Here is a 15319-nt window from a genome sequence, read left to right on the forward strand (position 1 = left end):
GAATCCAGGTCAAAGGAGATCTGACAGATGGGTGTCTAATTTTCTCTTGAATGCCTCCAGCATTGGTATGAAGTGTTTGCTGATATTCATAACCAACAGAAGATTTGAACAGGTATTCTAATTCCTTGTACAGCAATTTGTCTGCTATACTAGCTCTCTGTGAAGAGATAGAAGAGTCATAGTGTTGACTTTCCACTGGTAAGGTCAGAATTTCTTTATTATATTTGTTTCTCACCTTTCTTCTGCAAGCCAGAAAAGACAGCACAGTGCAAGAATTGCTCAGGAATTCCTGAGCAATTCTTGCTGGGGAAAACATGATTCTATACTCCTTGCCTGCCCCCATTTCCCATAGGAGCAGAGAATAACTTGCTCTCTGGACACCACCTTGGCCTATTAGTAAATACAACATTAAATATTTGAATCCAATGTGTCCTCTGACAACTGCACGTATAAATAATATGGAAATACTAGCAAAGTGTTGCAGGCTGGTGGCCAGAAATTCTGGTTTCTCACTGCCAAATGTTTTCCCACTCCCTCTATCTAAATCCAATTTAAATAAATGTTCTGTGTTAATGTTATTTTTGGTATCTAGCTGGGTTTTCATGGAAGAGCTCCTAAAAAGAGTAACAAGCCCAGTACAATTAGAAACAAATTAAATGTCAAGGACCACATTAATATACATGGACTCTACATTAGAGATAGTTATTAATGGCACTGACCTGACCTGTTGAAACCTTTAAATGTTCACAAGAAAGTAAGTGGAGACGTCTTGGATCAGACCAAAGACTAATCATCTGTTCCCATAGTAACTAGCCAGATACCAATAGGAAGCCCACATGAGGATGTGAGAGCAACAGAACCTTCCTGCTCATGTTCCCTGGTGATGGATATTTGGGAGAATATTGCTGAAGAGAGTAGAAAACCACCTGGCACAGCAGCCATTCATAATCTTATCTGCCATGAATAAGATTATGCCTCACAAATGATGACTCCAGAGATGAAAATGGACATCCTTGCTTGCATCGGAAGTCTTATCTACCTAGTTCAAGAAAGTTTGGGTGAACACTGTGAGGTTGATGTCCACCTAACTGCAGATTTTGTCCACATTAAGCAGCACATGCCTTACTGCTTAATTCCCTGGAGGCTCAAAACAACTGTCTTCATTCAAATGAAGATCAGTTTCTGTCAAGAGATTCTATTCTCCCCACCCCACCCCACCCCACCCCGTTGCCTCCTGATGGGGAAAAAATGCAGAAATCTGTTTGGATGACTTTGTATTTAAAGAAAAAAAATAGGTCCGTACTGTAGAAACTGAAAGGCTATTGTTGTCATATGAACCTATCCTGCTTATATTAGATATACCAGATAGAAAAACTGTGAAAATGGCCTCTGTTACTTTCAGCATTTTTTTTAAAAAAATCTACAGCAGCTGTGAAGCTCCAAAAGTCATGGCAGTGAATATGAGGGTTAGGGAATCTGAGAGGGAGAAGAAGGGGAGAAAACCATCTTAGTAAGCAAAATCTGGAGGAGCCTATTTTGTTTGAAAATACCAAATGAGAGCCAAAGGTTGCCAAGGAAAATATCAAAATTTTTCAAAAGAGAGAGAACACCAGCAAAACATGAATAGAAGACTTATTCTTTAATACTGGCTACGGAAGTCCTTTGAGATGAGAAGTCACATAGGGTCTTATTTTCAACATAAAATCAACGGGGCATTTCAGCAAAGAAATTTTATTTTGGAGAGTGTAGTGTTGCTTCCGTAAAGTAATATCAGCAAATTAGGAGTATATTTCTCAACCTCCTGAATGCTTTCCTCTTCATATAATAGTACAAGCTTCCTTTTATCACTTATAATGCTACCTGGTAAGGTCACTGAAAGTTTCTTCTATACCATACCCTCAGTCATGTCAAAAGCTGTACTCATAAAGTGTCCTTTCACAATGCAATATACTGTATACACTATAACTCCAATATATCTAATGCTTATCTTCCCTTATGTAAAACCTTTGTCACCTTTGGAAGACATGTTCCATTTCTTGCAACAAAATGTACACAGAATCATAAACTCTTTCTACTAAATCGACTAGCATAAGGAGTTTGTCATTTTTATGAGCACCAAGAACACCTATCACCTGTTTGTTATGTTTGGCACACTTATCTGGTGTGGATAAGCAAAGATGGAAAGATGTTGTATATGTTGTCTGGTGAGTCTCACACTAGGAAAAGTAAATTCTCTTTCCTTCATTTATGTGTGTGTGTGTGTGTGTGTGTGTTGCAATAATTACCTACTTATTTTATTAGCTTATTTGTTTTAAATTTAGTATATCTAGGAAAGTACAGAGGAAGTTGCCTTACAGTGAGTGAGGCTACTGGTTCTTATAGTTCAGTATTGTCAATACTGACTGGCGGATGCTCTTCAGGGTTGAAGTAGGATTCTTGCCTTGCCTTACCTGAGGGTCTGAGGAGTTCTAGATCCCCTCACCCTCAGATTGTGCTGACTCACCATCTCAGAACAATGGGGCTCTGTGTTTTAGTGAGATGTCATATTTGTACTGTTGCAACTCTTGCTGAGGTGATATCATGGAGCTATGGATTTGAACAAGTACTACTGAAGGGAGATACAGTATAGGTACTTTTAGGATGCAAATGGAAAAAAGAAAAACAAGGAAAGCTTATTCATGCCTTCAGTTAGCTTTATCCTCTTTCGTATAATGGAGGCATCCATACAGTAAAGTGTCATATACGTAAGCCAATACACCTGTAGACCTCTGTAGGAGTGAGAGACACTAGTGAAAAAGAGATTCGGGGAAAAACATGCACCACACAATACTGAAAAATCCTAGCCAGTACAGTGGAGTCCAGGAGGTTAAATCCCATAAAACATATTTTCCAAATTCTGTCAGAAATATGCACTTTGATCCACACTAAGATGTGCAAAATTGACCACAATAAAACAAGAGATTATCATTACGATGCTTGGAGCTGACTGCATGTCTGCATGTTTGAAAGCAATGTTAGAAGGTGATCATGAGGACCAGCTACAATAACCATGTGGAAGAACACGCAAGCTCCATCCCCACCTGTATTTCAGTTTATTTTACAATTTCAGTTTATTTTACAATTTCTTGTTTAAGGATTGCTGACATAATGCACAAAAAATGTTTCAGAAACTTGGGTTGTGTTCAGATCATTATTTATTTATTTATTTATTTATTTATTTATTTATTTATGTATTTATTTATTTATTTATTTATTTATTTATTTATTTATTTTAAAATTTGACAAGAAAACAAAAAGAGAGAGAGAAAAGAAAAAAAGAAACTAACCCCTAAAACTGACCCCACCCCCCTTTGGAGTCCGGGACTCCAGCTTCGTTAACCTATCTGCTCCCCCAATTTCATTTCCAGTATGTACTAAGTGAGTATCCATACATCATAAACTTTGCCCTACACTCCTGTCTTCTTCTGGGCCCAAGAATATATTAATTCCCAGCTTTGTTTTACATAGTCTCTTGGTTGTTTCCGTAGTGCTTCTGATAGGGTGTCCAGTTCTGCTATGTTCCATAGCTTCTTTAGTAGCTCTTCTGTCGTTGGAACCTCTTCAGTTTTCCATTTTTGGGCCCAGAGTAGTCTAGCTGCTGTGAGTATATATATAAGACAATGCTTCAATTTATTATCATTAATGCCTGATATGACATTCAATAATGCCATTTCAGGTTTTATATCGGGTTGTGTTTAGATCATTGAAGTTCTTATTGGCTTGGATCCAATGGCATCCTTCTTCCTTGGGAACATAAACTATTGGCAGAATGAATTTCCTTTCCACCTTGCATGCTCCCAAAATCTGCTCTACAGAATTGTAGTAGTCTGGAAGGGTGTACCAGAGGCTCTAGAGAAGTGGTTCTCAACCTTGTGTCCCCAGATGTTCTTGAATTACAATTCCCAGAAATGCTGGCCACCACAGCTAGTGATGAAGGCTTCTGGGAGTTTTAGTCCTGGAACATCTGGGGACCCAAGGTTGGGAACCACTGGTCTAGGGGAAGGAAAGAATGGGGCTTCAAGTGCCATTGTCTGAGTTAAATTAAGCATCTACTAGCTCAATGTTGAATTTAAGCCACTGTTACTTAAATGTCAGGACCATATCAATGATGTAAAATATTAAATGATCCCATGAGCACAGTTAAAATACTTCCTCAAAGTTTAGAAGAATTTTTTTCAAGTAATTTTCAAGTACAAATTATCAGGTCATTTCTTTTTTTGCAAGAGAAATCAGAAGCCCTAGGTGAAGCTGATCAGGCGCTTTAACATCTGTAAGTAATGACCATTCACATTAGAAATCTATTAAACCTAACATATAAGAAAGACATAAATGACTACCATTAAAACTAAACCACTCTTGTAGTGAGTACTCCCTTTCAGGAAGTTTAAGGTCATCTGTGGTACAATGTAAGCATAAATTAAAGTGCCTATTCTATTTTTAGTGGACTGCTAAAATAAACTCTATTTTCAGCTGTAGTCAAGATTACGAAGGTTGTACACATATAAATGTCTACTGAAGGTTTTAGGGTATGTTTCCTATGCAGTTCAGATGACCATTTGATGATCATTTAATAAAATGGAAGCTCTGTTGGGGATTGTTTAAACATGATGGCCCTAATCCAGAGAAGGTTGGTCACACTAAATTCTGCTCAAAATCAATAAGACTATCTAATCATGAGTCAACTGAATAGTTCCATTCATTTCACAGGAATTTAAAAATTCAGCTTCTTCTTTTTTTTGATGGAGCTTATGTGTATGCATAAAAAAGAAGAACAGTCTATGTTAGTCTCAGAGAATCCTAAGCAATGGATGTAATTGTTTTTGTAAAAGTTGAGAACAAAATTAATAATCAGCCTACTGTTCAAGATTAATCATATCATGTGTTTCCAGAATGCATAAACTAAATTATGTTGCTGACTTGTTTGTTGCAAACAGATGATTCTACATTTCATGCAGCCAACACGTTCATTTCTCACTGGTATACAATTTCCTGGAAGAACTTTTGACATGTTTTCACATTTGCTGAGGAGACACCAAAATGTCATTACTAAAATAACTGTTTCCCATATTGTCTTTGTCCTTGGGTGGCTCATCTGTATTACCTATGGCCATTTACTCATGTGAGGAGCCATCAATATGCTTGAATACATTTGGATCAGGACATTTACATCATGCCAGCTGAAATCATTATCTGAACTTGTCTCATGCTGTCATTATGTCTGAAATCCTGTTACTTTGTTATATAGGCAGAAAGCAAATAGGGCAACATCCACCAGCTTCCGGATAGCAATTAAAGAGTCTCCACTGCATTTCTGGGCACCCCTAAGAATTACACCAGCAACTCTTTTATTGCTGGCTGGAAGCAAGCAGATGTTACTTGGTTTGCATTCTGCCTATGTAACAAAGCAACAGATTTTCAGCCAATACTAGTGGAATGATCTATGTGGTTAAGATACTGTGCCGCAATGCCTTCCACAGTGGGAACATCCATTACATGGATTTATTTGGAGCACTCATCATTAAGATCAGTCCCTAATTTCTTTAAATTCTGCATTATTTGGGGTGGGTCTTCATACGGTGCCAGTTTTGGTTGCCAGTGATGTGGTGGCGCTGTGAACTAAACAGCAGAAGCCTGTGCTGCAGGGTCAGAAGATCAGCAGTTGTAAGATCGAATCCACACAACAGAGTGAGCTCCCATCGCTTTGTCCCAGCTCCTCGCCAACCTAGCAGTTTGAAAGCATTTAAATGTGAGTAGATAAATAGGTAGCACCTCGGTGGGAAGGTAAAACGGCATTCCCTAGTCACGCTGGCCCCGTGACAATGGAAACTGTCTTCGGACAGGCACTGGCTCTATGGCTTGAAAAGCGGGAGGAGCGCCGCCCCCTAGAGTCGGACATGACTGGACTAAAAATGTCAAGGGGAACCTTTACCTTTACCACGGAGAAGTAGGATAGCTTGGAAACATTATCAGCCTTCAGTTCCCAGAACATCTTAGGTGTACAACCATAGTCATTACCATATCTCCAATGCTAGGAGATTGTAGCAGTTGTTGATGGTGAAAGGAAGGAAGAGGGGAACCAAACAAAACAGGTAATCCACAGCTGGACAACCATTCATAGAAGCACAATTTCATGTACACAAAGATGCAAGATAGGGTGAGAAAAAGGTCTAATCTCTGAGATTGCCCCCTTTTACACCACGCAAAGCAATCATGGCTGCTAGCTGATAAGGTCTCAGACCAGGGAAAGGGGGAATCAGAAAGAACTCACTTACAGCTCACTACATCCAAAAACCAAACAGGGAAATCCAAAGTCATAGTCCAAAAAACAGTCTGATGGACCAAGCCGGGTCCAGGCAATCCAGAGAAAGGGATGCAGGAACAAAGTGAACAACTATAGGACAAATTGCTTCTCATTGCAACTGAAGACTGTACCATAGCTACATATATAGCTCATATATAGCTATGCTGCAGGTGCTGAGGCAGCAAGGGGAAAACCTCAGCCACAGGGTTTGCTCCCTGAGTCTCCTTAGGAGGAACAGCCCACTTGTGAGGAGACCACTGATTCACAAAGAGACCATCGACTCACAAGAGGACCTTCTCCGCAGCTGAACATTCCACCCGAGGGCTTCAAGTCAGACTTCTAGTGCCTCCAGTCTTCTTAGTTCCCGAGAGCTGCAGGAGGGGGGGGGGTATCTCCATAGACTCAGCCTTTGACCCCCACCATCCAGAACCAGGCAGCTCTTCCACTCTATCAGGCTCTGGAGTGTCTTGCTGAGTTCATCCTCATTGAAGGATTCCTCTCTTGGGGTGTCATGACGAAGAAAGTCCAGAAATCAGAAGTTCACTCTTCCAGAATGTGATACTATGTGCAGGTGGGGCATGTGTCGATGAGTCTATGGATAGCACACAGTAGCAAATGTGTATCTTTTGCAGTCCCCTTTTACTGCCCTCATTTTATATATTAGTTTCCTACAGCAGTGCAATGGATCAGACCCAGCTGAACCAGTTATGCCCATCTTCTAATGTCTAGCAATTTTGAGACATGTGGCAATTGGTAGCCATGGGATTACATCTTTTGCAATATTGCCACAGAAGGTGGGGAGTAGTAACACTTTGTTCAAATTGCAAGAACTGATTGGCTGAGATCCAGTACTATTTTACAACTAGAGAAGACCAGTGAATAAATGAAACTTGCAGAGGATCTGACTCATCAAATCCCCACTGATTCAATGGGTGTAGTCCAGCTGTGACTTACCACTGGGTTTCAGCCATTGTTGTAATGAAGAGTGTCGGGGTGCCATTAAGAATGACACAGCCCCTTTGGAAGTGACTGAAATGGATTGTTTTATTATGAACTGTAACTCAGACCAGGACCTCTAACTACAACTAGATCTCAGGCACAGACTGAATTGTCAGGAAATGGCTTTGCTTCTCCCAGGCAAAGAGGCAAATCTCAGAGTGAGGCCCTGGAGGCTTTATTTGTGCATGTGTGTGTGATGCAGACTGCTGGCCCTGGACAGAAGGACAGAAATATCTCCAGTTGTTGGATACATTTTGCTGTCTGCTTGGCAGCCAAAAAATGCTGCAGCCCCTCCAGCTACAGGTTGTCATATTACCTCATTAGCCAGGGTTTACCTAGTTTCTGGGCCCATTTCTCCCTCATCTCCATTTCTATGATCACTGAGGATAGAACCAGTTCCATCTCCTTTACGAATTCTTACCTGCCTTGCCTCTGTGACATCGCATGTCACAAAAGCCCTCCCTTTGTTCTTGACATCCCAGGACATGGGATGTTGCTGATCAGGCAACCCTAACCACCAGCTATCTTAATAGTAGCAATGGGGTGTTATTTTCCCCACGTTGCCTCTGGGAGGCCGATGGCCCTTTCTACACATCTCAGGTCATCATGCACAACAGCACAGTTAAATGTTCTTTATCAAGCTACTGTTGATGTCAGTGCCCCCCGACGGCAATGTACAAAAGTGGATTTTGCAAGAACTTCAGTCTATAAATGTTATTTTGTATTCGCTAGTTGCAGTGGGACTCAGTGTAGCAAACATGTGAGTTGAGAAATACAGATATGACTGCCAATATATGATTTCTCTCTTTTTTTAAGTGAAATGATCTCAGTTTCCCTTCAGAATCTATGTTCTCCTCCACATTAGACTCTGAGTCACTTATGACGCTAATGAATATTAATCCATCTGTGTTGCATTATATTTGGCTTGTTTCCCATTTCTCATGAGAAATATGGTCATTTCAGAGTTCATCTCCTGCTACAAAAAAGGAGAAAAAAGAAAAAAAGAAAAAAGAGAGTGAACTTTGTGTTTAGGAAGTTTATGAAAAAGAGTCATAGACAACAAAAAACATGGAAGGGCTTTGTGACATATGTCATGTTCTAGTCTTTAACTCTGGAGCCTGTCTTTATTTAATGCCAGGAAGATTCCAGCAGTTTATTTCAAGGCTTGAAAGAGAAACCCATTAAGATAATTCTGGACTCCGGACGATTGCTAAGAATCAATAACTACAAAAGACAATAATATTAACTAAAATGTATTTCTGCATCATATTGTTTTTCAAATAAAAGTGGATAGCACACTGAAGACAGACTTGCTGAGACAGCCTTTCTGTTCCCTTGCATTTCAGTATCCGCACTTAGGAGTTAGTGTTAGGGGTTAGGGTTAGGGTTTAGCCGGTGCTCTGGCCTGTAGGGAGATGCTTCTCTCGAGTTCCCACAATTAAACACTTGAGGCCTGCTGAAGGCTGGACTTAACACACCAGATGGGACTTACCATCCAGAAACATTTGGCTTGTACGGGCTTTGCATCAGTGTTAGGACAGATTGCAGAACAGTAAAAGCCAATGGATCTTGTTTTTGGAAACTGTCAGTGATTTGTTAAGTCTGACAGCTTGTGACAGCCATGTTAATGGTCAAAAGATGTCATCCAGAGAGAGAGAGAGAGAGAGGTGAGCCTGGAATAAAGGATGATTCTGGATCCTCTGGGAAATGTTGTACTCTGCAGATGGCCACGGCATGCAAGTATTCATACAGAGAGAAGCCTTTTTTTTCCTTTTCTCTAGTGGTGTGTGCTACTGGAGGTTTGATGTTTTTTTCACAGCATCCGAGAGGGTGCTCTGGGATGACTGAACATGGGTCAAGCTGGAGATGCCACATGACACTTTACTTTCCACTGCAGACAAGCAAGCTTGGGCGGCATGGCCACCTGCCTTTTGCTCATTGCTCCTGAGGAGGATCAGCAGAGGATGGGGGCAACTGCTGTACTCATGCCCTCTACATTTGGTTCTGAGGGCTTAGTCCATGTTGCCCCATCCTTGTTACAACCCTGAATCTCTCACTTCTTTTCAGCTCCAAAGTAATTGAAATCTGAATAACAAAGCACTGAAGGAGAGTGTATTAAAGCTTTTCAACATGTTTTGCATATTAATTCAGTGTCCTGAAGATGCTATGGCCTCACTGGAGAAATCATACAAGAATCTGTATGGTTTCTCCTGTGCAGTAAATAGAAACATATGAGTGGAATATTTAAAGGGATCAGGATTAAAATGCACTCTTCCACAGTTAAAATAGGGTGGGTAAAGTATGGGTTTCCAGATTGCTGTTGGACTTGAACACCCAGCATTCCTAGCTATAGTTGCAAGTATGCTGCAATCCTACAACATTTGGAGGGCCACACTTTGCCACCTCAGCTTTAAAAATCAGCTCTGTTTGTATAGGAAGAATGGAGGCTTGAACATAGATATCACTTCCTTTTACCTTCACAACAGAGCTTCTGTTAAGTCCATTGTCTCCAGGTTAAAACAACTCATTGAATTCAATATTGCTCCACATGCAGAACTTCACTTTGGCATATATGGTCCTACCTATGAATTATGTTATCAGATTTCATTTTGAGAGTCTGGGATAAAATATGGTTGTTCTTGTTGTTTAGTCGTTAAGTCATATCTGACTCTTCGTGACCCCATGGACCAGAGCACACCAGGCCCTCCTGTCTTCCTGGAGTTTGGTCAAATTCATGTTGGTCCCTTCGATGACGCTGTCCAACCATCTTGTCCTCTGTCGTCCCCTTCTCCTCATGCCTTCACATTTTGGTGGGAAACTATAAAAACAGAGCAAACTGCTCAACTTTTTGGCTCAAGTTCCCAACTGATTTTTAACTCATTAGCCTCAAGTTGTGTTCTTCTCATTTGGATGACACACACATGGTTTAAAAATCAAGCTTTTTAAGAGGTATAGAGATGCCAAAACTTATAACTTTGTTGCATTTAGAAAACTGCACTAGAATGTGAAAATATTCATCTGGTGTAAGTAATAATATTTTATCTACAAGCATCGTGCCTGTTACCAATAAGGGTTTCTTATATAAGTGTATTTCTACACTATAAACAATTGTGTCCCTTTGTCCCAGCTCACCAGCACCCCCAATAAACTAGATGAACAGATGGGAACAAGGATTTCAAATGAAATATGCTTTACAAACAAATATTTCCCAGGGTTCAAAAGTTAAATGTACAACAGATAAATTCATTGATACCTCATGCATTAGGATGGGACACTTTATGACTCTAGAGTCACATTTCGTTGAAAATAAATTCACACGAATTCAGGCCTACAATGTCAGTATTCTATGTCATTGTCATCTGAAGTGTTGTAATCGGTGCTCCCAAATGATAGCAGCTGCCGTTGTGCAGTATTGTTTTTTACAAGCAAAAAAGAGAGGATAAGATAATAAAACTATTGTTGTGCTAATAAAACTATTGCTTTGTGTCATTAGGATAAATTTGGTCCTAACTAAAGGAACAGATTGAGACCAAAACATAAAAATTATTTTTAAAAATCCCATGTCTTTTTGGTAAGCCATAATGCTGCAAAGCAGAAAGGATATACTCTGATTGCAATTAGGTTGATCTCATGTGTTGGGCACACTAGGATTATCACTGGCTTCAGGAAATAGAAAAAGTGGACATTGAACTGAAAGTTAGAAAAATATCCGAGTTCTTTCCATTCAATTAAATTTAAAACAAAAAATCTGGTGCATGAGAGTTGTGCTTTTCTTAGACTAACAAATGTACTACTAAAGCTAACATTACCTCAGAATTCTATTTTTCTTTTCAGAAGAAGATTGCTGCTATCTGGCTCAGATAACATGCAGACCAGCTAGCTATGTGTCATGTGGTATCCCAATAACTCCTTTCCTAACAAGATGCAAAGACATATGTTCCAGACAACCTTTTCATACTTCATTTCCCAGCAAACACAATAGGATGACCATGTGAAAAATCACATATGGATCACAGACGCCTATGGGCAGGGAAGTCTTTGACCTCATATTAAGGTCAAGTGGTGGCCGATGAATGCAGCAGATTGAAAACAGCCCCAAATACCTTTTATGAATCACGTACTTGATCCACGTCACAGGATGCAATGATGGACAAGAGTTATCATGGAGGGGAGGAGGCTGAAGGAAAGAGTAGATCAAAGCAGTGAACAATCTTGATGGATGTTTTTATAATGTGGAATAAAATTAGACTGGGAAGGGAAACAGAGTCATCTATTGAGTGAGGAAGGCTGTCCCCATCCTAAATGAGCCGTCATTGATCCATTTCTAACGTAGCCTAATGCAAGAAAACAGTCAATAAACAAAGGCTCCTTTTCCCATTGATAGATAAAGAAAAATAGTGTTTGCCTTAAATAACTTAATTTGGAGATGTGATGTCAGAAAACAAGAGCTTCAAGATTTGTATTTTAACACATTGCCTTAAGCTTCTTGTGGCCATTGGCACATTTTATTTGGTGTATACTCTTCAGAAGGCACAAAGGTCAAGCTAGAAGATCTGCATATCAGACACTGGACCCCTGCACTGATAGGGCTGTGAAAAAAGGAACTATAGATACTTCAAGCAGCATTATTCTCAAAGAGCACAATCCCATATCTTGGGAATTAGATACCACCAGGAAACCAATTCCATTGCACAATCCACTATAAAGTTCCCAGATCTGCCAATCATCCTTTATCAGTGCAGCTGAAAAACATAGGCACCGGAGTTATACTAGGCCAGATTCTTTCTTCACATAGCTCAGTATTGCCCACAGAGTGACAGTGAGTCTTCAGGAACTGAGGCAGAGGTATTTCCTTCCATCTGCTACCTGGCAGATGCCAACAGAGTTAGAGAAAACTACTTTGTCTGGGCCACATCCACCAGAATCCTCCAGAATCATGGCCAGTAGCTGAGGAATGTTTGGAGTTTTATTTTTTTTAAAAGAGCAACTTTTGCAAACTGAATCTGGGACTGGGACATTTTGCATACAAGACTTCCACTGAACTAGGATCTCTCAATTTGCTCTTGGGATATTCCATCTGGGTACCCATCTGCACCTGTCTATTTGCTTCTCACTCTGTATGCGAACACTGAACCACATCCATTCTTGAACAGCTCTCAGCAACGGATTAAAATAAAGTGTATTTTGGAGGGCTTCTCATTTCTAAAATATTCCAAGAGAAATATGTGAAGACACATCTTCATTTCATTTGCAGAACCAAAATAATAGTTTTCCTAACTTGGGATATTTGTAAAGACAGTGAGCCAATTATCCACTGTTTTCTGGTTCGCACTGTAGCTCCAGGCAATATAATAATATGGTATGTTATAAATGTCATGTGGCTTTTTCTGCTGGGGATGAATATCAAAAAGGAGAGATCATAAGGTTACTAGTTTCTTTGAAATCAAATCTACAAAACTCACTGTGCCTATTGTCTGAAAGTTTATAGACTTGTTTTTCCACTTAATATTATGCTACTAGCCGCATGCTTGACATTTTCTGTCTCACAAAATGTCTTAATGTTATTCTTGTTATACAATAATATTACAAAAGTGGCTATTTGCTGAGCTTGGAAACTACCAGAATCCCCATGGGCCATGATGGCAGGGGATTCTGGGAACAGTAGTGCAAGAAACAACTACTCTAATCTCTGGATATTCAGCAGTTGGAACTGCAGCAAACGTTGTGACTAGAGGGCTGACAAACTTCCAATCAACACTTGGTTGAAGGGTTATTATAGCTCACTGAGCTGTATTCAGAGGTTCACCCAGTACACTGGTTCTTAACCTTCGGTTACTCAGATGTTTTTGGACTGCAACTCCCAGAAGCCTTCACCATCAGCTCTGCTGGCTGGGGTTTCTGGGAGTTGCAGTTCAAAAACACCTGAGTAACAAAGGTTAAGGACCACTGACCCAGTATATCATGTATTTATATATGAGGAAATATGCCAGCAATTTTCAAATGAAGACCATCCCAAACAATTCCCCCACACCTTCCGAATTTAGTAAGTCGCATGATTCATCCCTTGCCTTACCACCAAATAAAGTCTACCTCAAAGGAAATATTGAATGTTTTCTTTACTGTTTGCCCTCTTTGAAGCCTTAACTTGAGCATTTAACCTTGGTGAAGACACTGAACCAGAAAAACATTAGGCCAGCTCCATGGCTGCTATGGTAGCCATGAAGTAATGAGTCACACCAGAAAAGGTTTTCTCACTATGGAAAGCTGAAAAACCACCGGACTAAAAGTCTGAGGTTTTCCAGTTTTGTAAACTCACGAATCTACTACAAACACAAAGTTTTGATATGGGATGATGTGGGGAGGATGCTGAATGACTGCAGCCTTTGGTCAAATAAGATTGGGAAACGCATTCCAGTTCATGCCACCGTGGATGAAATCTGAAATCAACACATGTGGCCTAAGCAACCTCCATTTTATTTATTTTTTATTGTATTTATATCCCGCCCATCTGGTCAATTGACGACCACTTTGAGACTTGCTTTTCCCAAAGAAGCCTGACATGCTCATATGGCCATGATTTTTAGAACATTCATATTTCTTCCACCCACAGCTTTGTGGTGCTCAGCCTGATGAAGCATATATTTGTGATGACATAGACTAACAAAGGTATCACCCAGCCTTCAGACTGTTACAAAGAGAACATGTCTTTTCCCCAAGTTATTCATTTATTGTTAGGAATGTTGTGGAAGGTAGAGCACACAGGTACCCCTCCATTGTGCTTAGATCCAGATCCAGATCAAGATGACAGCCCTCTCATTGTGATTACCAGCAGTCATTGTTGTAGCTGCAACCTGCTGAAACTTGTAACTAAGATCCCAGTGCTGAAGTTCAGTCTTTGTCCCCCTCCTTCCTAATTCCTTTTCCTTTAATGCCATGTCTTTTAGACTGCAAACCTGAGGGCAGGATCTATCTCATTCTTGATATATATGGATACTTCATGTAGCTTCAGCACCTTCGTGAAAGTCATCATTAACACTGTGTATGTAATGTGCCGGGAGGATAGCACATGTCACGGCAATTTTTAAAAAGGGAAGGAGGGGGGAGCCAGGAAACTACAGGCTGGTTAGCCTAAAGTCTATTCCATGGAAGATGGTGGAAAGCATCATCCAAGATAAAATCTTAAAATGCATAGAAGAACAAGCCTTGCCGAGGGAAATCAGCATGGCTTCTGTAAGGGTAAGTCTTGCCTCACAAACCTTTTAGAATTCTTTGAAAAGGTCAGCAACAGGCATGTGGGTGCAGGATAAACAGTGGATATTGTCTTTCTGGATTTTCAGAAGCTGTTTGATGTGGTCCCTCGCCAAAGACTGCTGAGAAAACTCTATAGTCAGGGGATAAGAGGGCAGGTCCTCTTATGGACTTAAAATTGGTTGAGAACCAGGAAACAGAGAGTGGGTGTCAATGGGCAATTTTCACAATGGGGAGAGGTGAAGAGCAGTGTGCCCCAGAGATCTGTCGTGGGACCGGTGCTTTTCAACCTGTTCATATATGACCTGGAGACAGGGATAAGCAGTGAGATGGCCAAGTCTGCAGATGACACAAAACTTTTCTAGGTGGAGAAAACCAGAAGGGATTGTGAAGAGCTCCAGAAGGATCTCTTCAAACTGGGAAAATGGGTGGCAAAATGTGTTTCAATATAAGAAAATGTAAAGTAATGCACATTGGGGCAAATATATAAACTTTATTTATAAGCTGATGGGTTCTGAGCTATCTGTGATGGATCAGGAAAGAGATTTTGGTGTGCTGGTGGACAGTGGAGAAGGACTATTGCATGCTAGGTGTCATTAAAAGGGGGATTGAAAATAAAACAGCCAACATTATAATGCAATTGTACAAAATGCTGGTAAGACTATACCTAGAGTATTGTGTACAGTTCTGGTAGCTGCACCTCAAAAAAAAAATAGTAGAACTGGGAAAGGT

General features: G+C 40.3%; 1 long non-coding RNA gene across 1 annotated transcript in view; it reads right to left on the bottom strand.

Moving 5' to 3' along the window:
- LOC144589604 (uncharacterized) overlaps nucleotides 1-15319 on the bottom strand; it is a 389049-nt gene that overhangs the window by 300465 nt on the left and 73265 nt on the right. The window lies entirely within an intron of this gene.

This window comes from Pogona vitticeps, chromosome 5 (assembly GCF_051106095.1).
Source record: "Pogona vitticeps strain Pit_001003342236 chromosome 5, PviZW2.1, whole genome shotgun sequence".
Lineage (NCBI taxonomy): Eukaryota > Metazoa > Chordata > Lepidosauria > Squamata > Agamidae > Pogona > Pogona vitticeps.